This window comes from Callorhinus ursinus, unplaced genomic scaffold (assembly GCF_003265705.2).
Source record: "Callorhinus ursinus isolate GAN/ISIS: 27379988/994484 unplaced genomic scaffold, GSC_fseal_2.0 scaffold16, whole genome shotgun sequence".
In the NCBI taxonomy this organism is placed as follows: Eukaryota; Metazoa; Chordata; class Mammalia; order Carnivora; family Otariidae; genus Callorhinus; species Callorhinus ursinus.
This window is the reverse complement of record NW_027397078.1, coordinates 22401688-22411850: the sequence shown is the minus strand read 5'-3', so window position 1 is coordinate 22411850 and position 10163 is coordinate 22401688. Positions and strand designations below refer to the sequence as shown.

The following is a 10163-nucleotide window of genomic DNA, read 5'->3' as shown; positions in this document are numbered from 1 at the left end:
AATAAAATGAGATGGATGGAACAAAACCCAGAACATAAATTGTTGAACTCTGGGTATGGGGGATAAATTCTCCTATTAAAAGAGAAACTTGAAGTTGGACTGAAAAGCAAGTCCTTGGATGTATGTCATGCTGGACTTAATTTCCTCTTCCATTCATGTGTCTGCCTCTAAACTTATAAAATCATTTTTTGCCTTACTCTTTTTTTTATGTTTCTGCAGCACATTCTTGAATGATAGATTTTCTAGAATAACTTTCTATCATTTTTTTAACTTAATCATTTGGTGGTTTTAATTGTAATATATTTTAATTAAGAAGAATAGAGATATTCACTATTTAGATTTTTATAGGAACTTAGTATTTCTATCAATTTACCTAAATTTTTTTATATCTTCCAAAAAAAATTTTTAATGAAATTTAGTTTTTTTATATGTGTTGTACTTCTCTTGATAAATTTATTTCTTGAGGCATTATATTATGGATTGCTATTTATTTGTTTTAAAATTGCATTTTTTTCTTTTTATTATGGCAAAATATGTATGACATAAAACTTAGAATTTTATCCATTTTTAAGTGTACAGTTCAGTGGTCTTAATTACATTAATTACATTGAACCATCACCACCAGTGGATTGCAACCATCACCACCGATGGATTACTATTTAAAAATTAATCTTTTCAGTTATATTTTTGAATGATCTTTTCGTTGTATGGGTCAAAATTATTGATTCTATATTAATTTAAAAACCAGCAGCCATAATTCATGTGGTAAGTTTTTAAGCATTTTTCATTTGATTCTCATAAATATTCTAAGTACGTACTGAAAATATACAATGTCTCTTTTCCACTACTTAGATTGTTAGGAAGGGCAGTCTCCTCCATGCTGTCTTTCCACTCCCACTCAGCTCAGCTGCATGAGAATGGGCCTTGGGTCTGAAACATTTCCTTTCCAAGAGATAGAGTCCACAGAACCCGTGCCCAGCTTATCACCTTGTGTGGGGATATTTTATCTTGTTTCAGACTCGATGAGTACTCTTTTGTCTCTTGCTGAAAGTGTGTGCGTCATAATGGCACCTGGCCAACCCCACTGTTATATCTAAGAAGAGGGGACAGGGTTCCCTGTACTGTGGCACCAGAAGTTTGTGCATAGGTGAAATACCTGCATCCAGCCACAGGGAGAGAGACCTGCTGGCTATGGGGGACTGACACCCACCACTGAAGCTGACCTTGCTCTCTCTCTTCTCCATGTAAGTAAAGTGTTCCATCCAGGGTTTGACTGCAGTGTTTTCCTTGGCAACTCTGAAACCAAGGTGCAATGGGCAGAAGTGTTTAGAGTACTCCCCTGGGATTGCATGGTGGTCTACACCTTTGGGATTGATAACTGGTGCATGGTACTCTGGCGAACAAAGAGCTCTCCTGCATTTTTGAATTAGCTGCATTTGGTGATATTTGGTGATGATAGTAAGCATTGTCCTCTCCACCTGAGAGCAATCGAAAAACGTCCAGGATTCCAACCAAGGTTATTGCCTTTGTTTCATTTGCCCTCATTTCTTTTATAGATATTCCATTTATTTATAGATTATTGCTTAGCGTCCAGTCTTCACATCAATCATCTCTTTCTCTCTCTTTATTTTTTTGCATCTTTGATTTTTTTCCTGACTTACTTTTTGGGAGAACATCTATGCCTTATCCTCTACATCAATCCTAATTTGCATTTTGTAATATGAGTTTTGATTTTGCTTTTCCCCTTTTTGGTTTTCTCATCGGCTTTCCTTATTTTTATTGTTTCATTTTTCTCTTAGAGTATTTTCTCAACTTACTGTCTCTTCATCTTAGTCTGTTAAGATTCCTGGTTCCCCTTTGATGGAGAGTAATGTCAGGTGTAGTAACTTAGGGACTTCTTAAAAATACCCGAACTGAGGCCCCTACATAGACCTCTTAAAATCATAATCCATTCCATAAAGTTCCCCAGTTAATTAATATGCACTTTAGAGTTTGAGAGGCACCACCTTCCTATTTTATCCATAGTACATATCATCTTTTAACATATTATGTAACTTACTATTATTTTATTTTCTAGCCTCATTAAGATGAAAACTTCATGAAGGCAGCAATTTTTAAAAGTTTTGTTCACTGATGCATCCCTTTTCCCTAGGATGGCACCTGGTTCATAGTAGATGCTTGACAACTATCTGATAAATTAATGAACATTTTTAAATAAGCCATAAAACTATTGGGTTTTTTTTTTAAGATCTTATTTATTTATTCTGAGAGAGAGAATGAGAGCATGTGGGCACGTGAGCAGGGGGAGGGTCAGAGGGAGAGAGAGAGAGAATCTCAAGCAGACTCCACATTGAGTGCAGATTCTGACTTGGGGCTTGATCTCACAACCCTGAGATCATGACCTGAGCCGAAATCAAGAGTTGGATGCTTAACTGACTGAGGCACCCAGGTGCCCCTAAAACTCTATTTTTTATAAATATAATTATCTTTATTTCTCATGCTTTCGGTATAAGATGTGGGGGAGGAAAAATTATTTTTCCTCTACCTCTTCTAGGTTCTTGGCTCAGATGCCCCTTAAAATAAAAGACAGATTAACAGGAGAAAGAGAAATAGAAGTTCAAAAACATATATACCTCCTATATACATGGGAGAGCCCGGGAAAACTGAGTTAAGTCCCTGAAATGGCCCAAGTATCACCTTAAATACTATCTCTAGCTAAAGAGAAAAGATATGTGTTGGGGGGGGTCGTATGGGAGGTTACCAGGAAAAGCCCAATAAACAAAAGTAAAGTTGTTATGCAGATTTAAATCTTTGCCTTTTAGGTAGAGAATGGGGTAGATGGCAGAGCAGTAGGGGAACCCTAGGCTCCCCGTGTCCCATGAATACAGCTAGGTAACTATGAAATCATGCTAAATACCCCAGAAATCAACCTAAATCCTTGCCTTTTCCATTGATAAGGTTTCTGGAGATTTAGAGTCATCCTTTCTTCCTATTACAGAGAAAGACATAGCCTTATAAGTGATTTCCTTTATAAATGTAAATGTCTCTTAAAAAGGGTAACTTCTCAGTTTTCAGAGCTTTTCCATTGTCTAATGTATCTTAAAAAGTAATCAGCCTAAAATAATCCTTATGCCAAAGAGGCATACTTTGGGGTGGTATATTCTGCCTCCCTTCAAAGCAATACTTTAAATAGATATTGATAAAATAGAGGGGCACCTGGCTGGCTCAGTTGGTAGAGTGTGCAACTCTTGATCTCAGGGTTGTGAGTTCAAGCCCCACGTTGGGCTTGGAGCCTACTTAAATAAAATAAAAGAAAGTAAAATATAATTAATACTGTATTCAATGGCAAACCAGTTATCAAAATACTCCATTTACCTAAACTTTGACTTCAAATTCATCATTAAGTTCTATGAGTTTTATATTTAGAATATTTCTTGAGTATGGTCACTTCCTACAAAGACACTTCTAATGTTACCACTTTAGTCAAGCCATCATCAATTCCCACAGGAAGTATTGTCATAGTCCCCTACCTAATCTCCCTTGGTCAGTCTTTGCCATGGATAGTTATTCTCCATATGGAAATAAGAATGATCATACCTGATCATGTCTCTTTCCTGATCAAAATCTTGGAATTGTTTCCCACCCACTTACAATTAAAACTCTTTACCTCGACCTACTAAGATGTATCTCCTGCCTCATTTTTTTTTTTTAAAGATTTTATTTATTCATGAGAGACAGAGGAGGAGAGAGAGAGAAGCAGAGAGAGAAGCAGGCTCCCAAAGGAACAGGGAGCCCAATGCGGGACTTGATCCCAGGACCCCGGGATCATGACCTGAGCCGAAGGCAGACGCTTAACCATCTGAGCCACCCAGGCGCCCCTGCCTCATTTTTCAACCTCACCTTTTGATCTATGATAGTGTATTTTATAGTAAGAAATTTGTTTTTGATCTTTGTCTCTGTTTCTGGCACAGAGCTCCTAATACCCTTGAAATTTCTTGTGATGAGAGCCAGAAAGGTGTCTTTTGTTGTGTTAATGAAGTGACTTTGGACCAGCACCTAAGGATAGGGGCGGGTTGCCAGGAGAGCCAACCTTGTGATTAGAGGTTTGGAATTTATAGTCCAGGGAGGGGAGAGTGGCTGGAGATTGAACTGCCAATGGCCATTGATCTAATCAATCATGCCTTTGTAATGAAGCCTCTCTAAAAACCTGAAGGAAAGTATTCAGAGAGCTTTCAGGTTGCTGAGCATGTGGAGATTGAGGGAGAGTGGTGCACTGTAGGTAGCATGGAAGCTCCTTGCCTTTACCCCATATTTTGCCCTATGTATCTCTTCTATCTGGCCATTCCTGAGTTATATCCTTTTATTATAAACTAGTGATCTATTAAGTAAAAGGTTTCTCTGAGTTCTGTCAACTGCTCTAGCAAATTAATTGGACCAAGGAATGGGTCATGGGAAACTCTGACTTATAGAGCCAGTCATTCAGAAGCATAGGTGACAACCTGGACTTGTGACTGGCATCTCAAGTCCAAGGAGGGAGGGGGTGTGTGTCATTGGAACTTTTAATCTATAGCCAGTTGGTCAGAATCACAGGTGATAATCTGGGTTTATGATTGGTATCTGAAGTGGAGGGGGAGGCAGTCTTATAGGACTGAACCCATAAAATGTGGGATCTGATGCTCTCTCCAGGTGGACAGTGTCTGAATTGAGTTTAATTCTAGAACACCCAGCTGGTGTCTGGAGAATTGTTGATGGTGTGGGAGGAACCCCCCTTCCTCCATGGTGGAATTGGGTGCAGAACCCTTTACTGCCTCTCTCTTTTGCTCACTCCACTCAAGCCACAGTGGCCTTCTTGCCCATTTGTCATTGCTTATTGGTCAGTCATGCCAAGCTAATTCCAACTAGGAGTTTTAACACTTGATGTTCCCTCTTCTTCACGTATTCTTTCCCTCGGTCTGCATATGGCTTGCTCCTTCCCATTCCTGAAGTTTCTGCTCAAATGTCACATCTTCAGAGAATCCTTCACTGACCATATCTCTAGCACATCCTATTCTTTATCTCTTCATATGACTAATAAAAAACTGAAATTATTTGTTTACATTGCAATGTAAGCTCCAGAAAAGCTGAAATACCATATATCTTGTTCACAATTATATCTCTGATATCTAGAGTAGTACCTAACATATAAGAGGCACTTGGTAAAAAAAAAAACAAAGACCATATTAAATAAATGATAAAAGGATGAATGAATGAAGTTATATAAGAATTAAATATCTTTATAGAATATGTCAAATATGATTCCATACAGTTTACCTGCTAAATTATGGAAGATCATACTTTCTGTATACATACCTGTCCATACCCAGTTGAAGGTAATTGTGTCAAACCTATACACAAGAACAGTAGCGTAAGATTTTACTACCCTTATTTCTAGGTTCTGTTTCCTGTTTTCTTAACCCTAGCAAACAATATCCCCTTCCATAGTCCTCGATTTACTACCTTGCACATAATCAATTTGAGTCACCTAGGAGACTTCTGTTCTCCCACTGTCCCTTCCTGTCAAAATAAGACTGTTGTTTACATCTTCTGATTGAGATACGATGCCTATTTTTATGACAAAATTTACTCATTGGTTTGCCTTTGCTAGATATTTGTTCATTATTTTTATTTTGCATATAAGACTTGGCTCAGTAAAAATATTTTAGGCAATAAAAACAATGAGAGGACTTCTTTCTGATCCAACACGTAAAGAGCTTAGAAGTCTTCATTCCAAACCTTACTACAAGAAAAATGTGAACAAACTGAAAATCAGTTTTTCTTGGCCTCATCAGAGAAATATCACAGGGAAAACTTCCATCAACAAACTGGAGGCACAAGCATATCAAAAGATTCAAAGTCAAGCTCTGCTTCCCTAGAGCAGAAGTCACTAGAGCCTTAAAATGCTAGGAACACATAAGTGCCAATTTTGAGGAATTGCTGGAGGCTGAGTATAGATCGGTTTGAGAGGGAGAAAGTCCCAGGGACTATAGTCTTGGGGACTTCCCATATTTTTATAGGTTTGACCTGTCAGAATCCCACCGGGTTTTCACAGTAAAAATCCAAGTTAGATACATTCTGGGCTATGGAAAGGGTAGGGGGAGAATAATCAGAGTGACACAATGGGGTTTAGGACAGGCTGCCTGAAAATATGCTACTTTGACATATGGATTATTTTGAATTAAAATTATATGAGGAACAGCTAATATAAGAAGGACACTCTGACCATTCTTTGTTTCCCTAAAAGCAGGAAATAAATCCCCCATATGAAAGGTACCTGCCCTGTACTAGGAGAAAAGGAGACCCCCTAATTGCCAGAGATAGGGAGTTCAAAGCCAAGAAAGCCATGTAAAATCTTGTTACTTATTTACCAGTTTACTATCCCAAGCCCAAACTTGTTTGGCTCGCCAGTTCTTTACAAATTTGTTTCCTTGTCAAAAAGGTATAAAAACTGCCTGCTTTGGTCACTTCTTTGGGTCCCATATCTGTGAGTTTCTCATACATAAAAAATTTTTTTCCCCTCCTAATCTATCTTATGTCAATTTAATTATGAGACCAAGCAAAAGAATCAGGAGGAATAGATGGAAAATTTCCCTTCCCCAACACATACTTGAAAGCATCTAGAGTAAAAGACTTTTAAGGACCTTATCCCAGATGGGGGGCATTGTATGTCTTTCACTCTGGCCCTTCTAGACTTCTTTTTTTTTATAATTTAAAGATTTTATTTATTTATTTGACAGAGGGAGACACAGAGAGAGAGGGAACACAAGCAGGGGGAGTGGGAGAGGAAGAAGCAGGCTTCCCGCTGAGTAGGGAGCCCGATGTGGGGCTCGATCCCAGGACCCTGGGATCATGACCTGAGCCAAAGGCAGATGCTTAACGACTGAGCTGCCCAGGCTCCCCCCCTTCTAGACTTCTTGTCTCACCTAAGGGGAGCATAGAAGCTATACCACCAAGAAACTCTTAGAAGGAACACATCCCAGAGACCCAGTCCCACTAAATGAGGGAGATTTATTTATTTATTTTTATTTTTTTAGATTTTATTTTATTTATTAGAGAGAGAGAGTCAGAGACAGCGACAGAGAGCATGAGTGGAGAGGAGAGGGAGAAACAGACTCCCGGCGAACAGGGAGCCCAACATGGGGCTGGATCCCAGGACCCTGAGGTCATGACTAACTGACTGAGCCACACAGATGCCCTAAATTTTAATCATACTGTAGAACACTTCTCCTCTCCCATGCCTTGTGATCATACCAACAGAGCTCCAATATAGTAATAGTGGATTACCAATAAGAAAGTTGCAAGATGCAGATTCTATCTGAAGAGGAGTTATTAAGGAAATTCTAAAGTAAAAAACAAGGGCATTTAGAGGAATTTTAGCCTCTGGTATCTTTGACTCATATTAAACACAGCCTGATTCATAGGTTGATATGTATCCATATACTGAAGTTCTGCTTACCTCAGTTCCTATTACCTGATATAACGTGTCTGGCTATCAAAAAGAATTACAAGGTATGCCAAGAGACAGGGACCAAATAACATAGTCTGAAGAGACAAAGGAAGCATTAGCACCAGAATCACATATGACACATAGTTAGAATGATCAGATTGGGAATTTAAATAACTGATTAATATGTTGAGCACCCTAATGAAAACACTAGACATCATACAAAAAAAAAAAGATGGGTAATATAAGCACAGAGATGGAAACTAAGAAATAATCAGAAGGAAATATAAAAAATAAAAACACTGTACAGAAATGAAGAATATTCTTGATGGGCTCATCAGTAGAATGGACATGCCTAAGGAAAGAATCAGTGATCTTGAGGATAATTCAGTAGTACTTGCCAAACTAAAATGCAAAGAGAAAAAATAATTTTAAAAAAGGGAATACCCAAGAACTATAGGGGAATTTCTCCTGGTGTAACATAATTTTATGCATAATTTTAATATCAGAAGATGAAAGAAGAAATTTTTGAAGTTATAACAGCTGAGAAGTTTTGAAATTAATGACAGACACCAACTTTCCCGTCCCCAAAAGTACCCTGCATTACATTAGTTTAAAATATATATTGGAAATCCTAGCACAGCTACAAAAAAAAAAAAAAAAAAAACAACTTTTAGAAGAAGTATAATGGATATACTAAGAGAGGAGATAAAATGGGGTTTATATAAAGGGCTCATTTAAAACCAGACAAGGCAGGGAAAAAAGGCAGGGGATGAGGGTATTATAAAAGAAATGAAAAAAGATGCAGTGAATGGAAAAGTTATAAACATGGTAGATATTAATCCAACTATATGAGTAATTATTTAAAATCTTACTCATCTAAATATGCCAATTAAAAAAAAAAGATTCTCAGAGTGGATGAAAAGAAAAGATACAACACAACTGTATGTTGTCTACAGGTATTTTATTTAAAATATAAAGATCCAGGTAAGTTAATGGAATGGAGACATATATACCATTTGAATACTTATCAAAAGAAAGCTGGAGCAGTTATATTAATTTCAAACAAAGTAAACTTCAGACCAAGAAAAATGATCAGAGATAAAGAGTTAGCTTACATAATGACAGAGGGGTCAATTCTCAAAGACCTAACAACCTGAAATGTGAATGTACCTTACAAGAGAGTGCAAAAATATGTGATATAAAAACTGATAGAACTAAAAGGAGAAATAAACAAATCCACTATTAAAGTTGGAGGCTTCAACACCCTTCTTACAATAATTGATAGGTCAGGTAGACAGAAAATCAGTACAAATATAGTTGACCTGAATATCACCAACAATTCACTCAATCTGATATTTATAGGATACTCCATCTAACAACAGCAGAATACATGTTTTTCTTAAGCTGACTTGGAACATTTACTAAGACAAACCACATTCTGGGTCATAAAACTTCCCTTAAGAAATTTAAAAGAATAGAAATCACAGAGAGTATATGTGCTCAGACTACAGTGTAATTAAAATAGAATTCTTTAACAGAAGATAACTGGAAAATGCCCAATTACTTGGAAATTAAACAACATGCTTCTAAATAACACATGGCTCAAAGAAGATGTATCAAGAGAAATTTAAACATATTTTGAACTAAATGAAAATTCAATTTGTGGGATGCAGTGAAAGCTGAACTTACTCTGCCCTCCCCCCCCCGAGATGGAAACTTACTTCTTACTCCATAGGAGTGGGCTAAGCATAGTGTGTTCCTTTCAAACTTAAGTATAATATGGAAAGGGGAGGAAAAGAGTAATTATTCAGTGGAGAAACCTCAGCAACACTACCTCAACCAGGCAGTCAAGGTTAACATCAATGGTGATAAGTCATGTTGATATGAAGAAAATGACCTTTTATCTTCAGGGTCTTTCTCCCCCAAACATGTAACTCCAGTCTAATCATGAGAAACACATCACACAAATCCCGAATGAATGAAATTCTATGAAATACCTGACCAGTAATCTTGAAACTGTCAAGGTAATAAAAAATGAGAAATGTCTGAGAAACTATCACAGCTGAGAAGAACCTAAAGAGACGACTAAATGTAATCTGACACCCTGGAGCAAAAAAAAAAAAAAAAAAAGAAAACAAAAAACAGTGTGAGGTCCTAGGAAATCTGAAAGATTAAAGAACTTTTGTTTATACTAATAATGGGTCACCGTTGGTTAATGAGTCGTAACAAATACACTGCACTAATGTCACCTAAAATACAATAGGAGAGATGTGTGGTATGTGAGAAATCTGTAATTTTTGATAAAAACTGTTCTAAAATTTCAAAAATTATTTATTTATTTTTAAAGATTTTATTTACTTATTTGACAGAGACACAGCGAGAGAGGGCACACAAGCAGAGGGTAGTGGGAGAGGGAGAAGCAGGCTTCCCGCTGAGCAGAGAGCCCGATGTGGGGCTCGATCCCAGGACCCTGGGATCCTGACATGAGCTGAAGGCAGATGCTTAAGAACTGAGCCACCCAGGTGCCCCCCCCAAAAAACATTTTTTTTTTTTTTTAAAGCAGTGGGGAATTGTTTCCATGTATAGGTAAGTCCTGACTTTATCCTCTCAGGATAATGAAGTTCTGTAGTCCCCACTTCCACATAAACTCTCTACTCATTTTGAGGTTAGTAGGAAGTTG

General features: G+C 37.4%; 1 long non-coding RNA gene across 2 annotated transcripts in view; it reads left to right on the top strand.

The window, feature by feature from the left end:
• The first annotated feature begins 1103 nt into the window (after positions 1-1103).
• LOC141374319 (uncharacterized) overlaps positions 1104-10163 on the top strand; it is a 147065-nt gene continuing 138005 nt past the window's right edge. For both annotated transcript variants that reach the window (XR_012381096.1, XR_012381095.1), the window contains exon 1: positions 1104-1244. This is a non-coding gene — a long non-coding RNA (uncharacterized lncRNA). The remainder of the gene's footprint in view (positions 1245-10163) is intronic.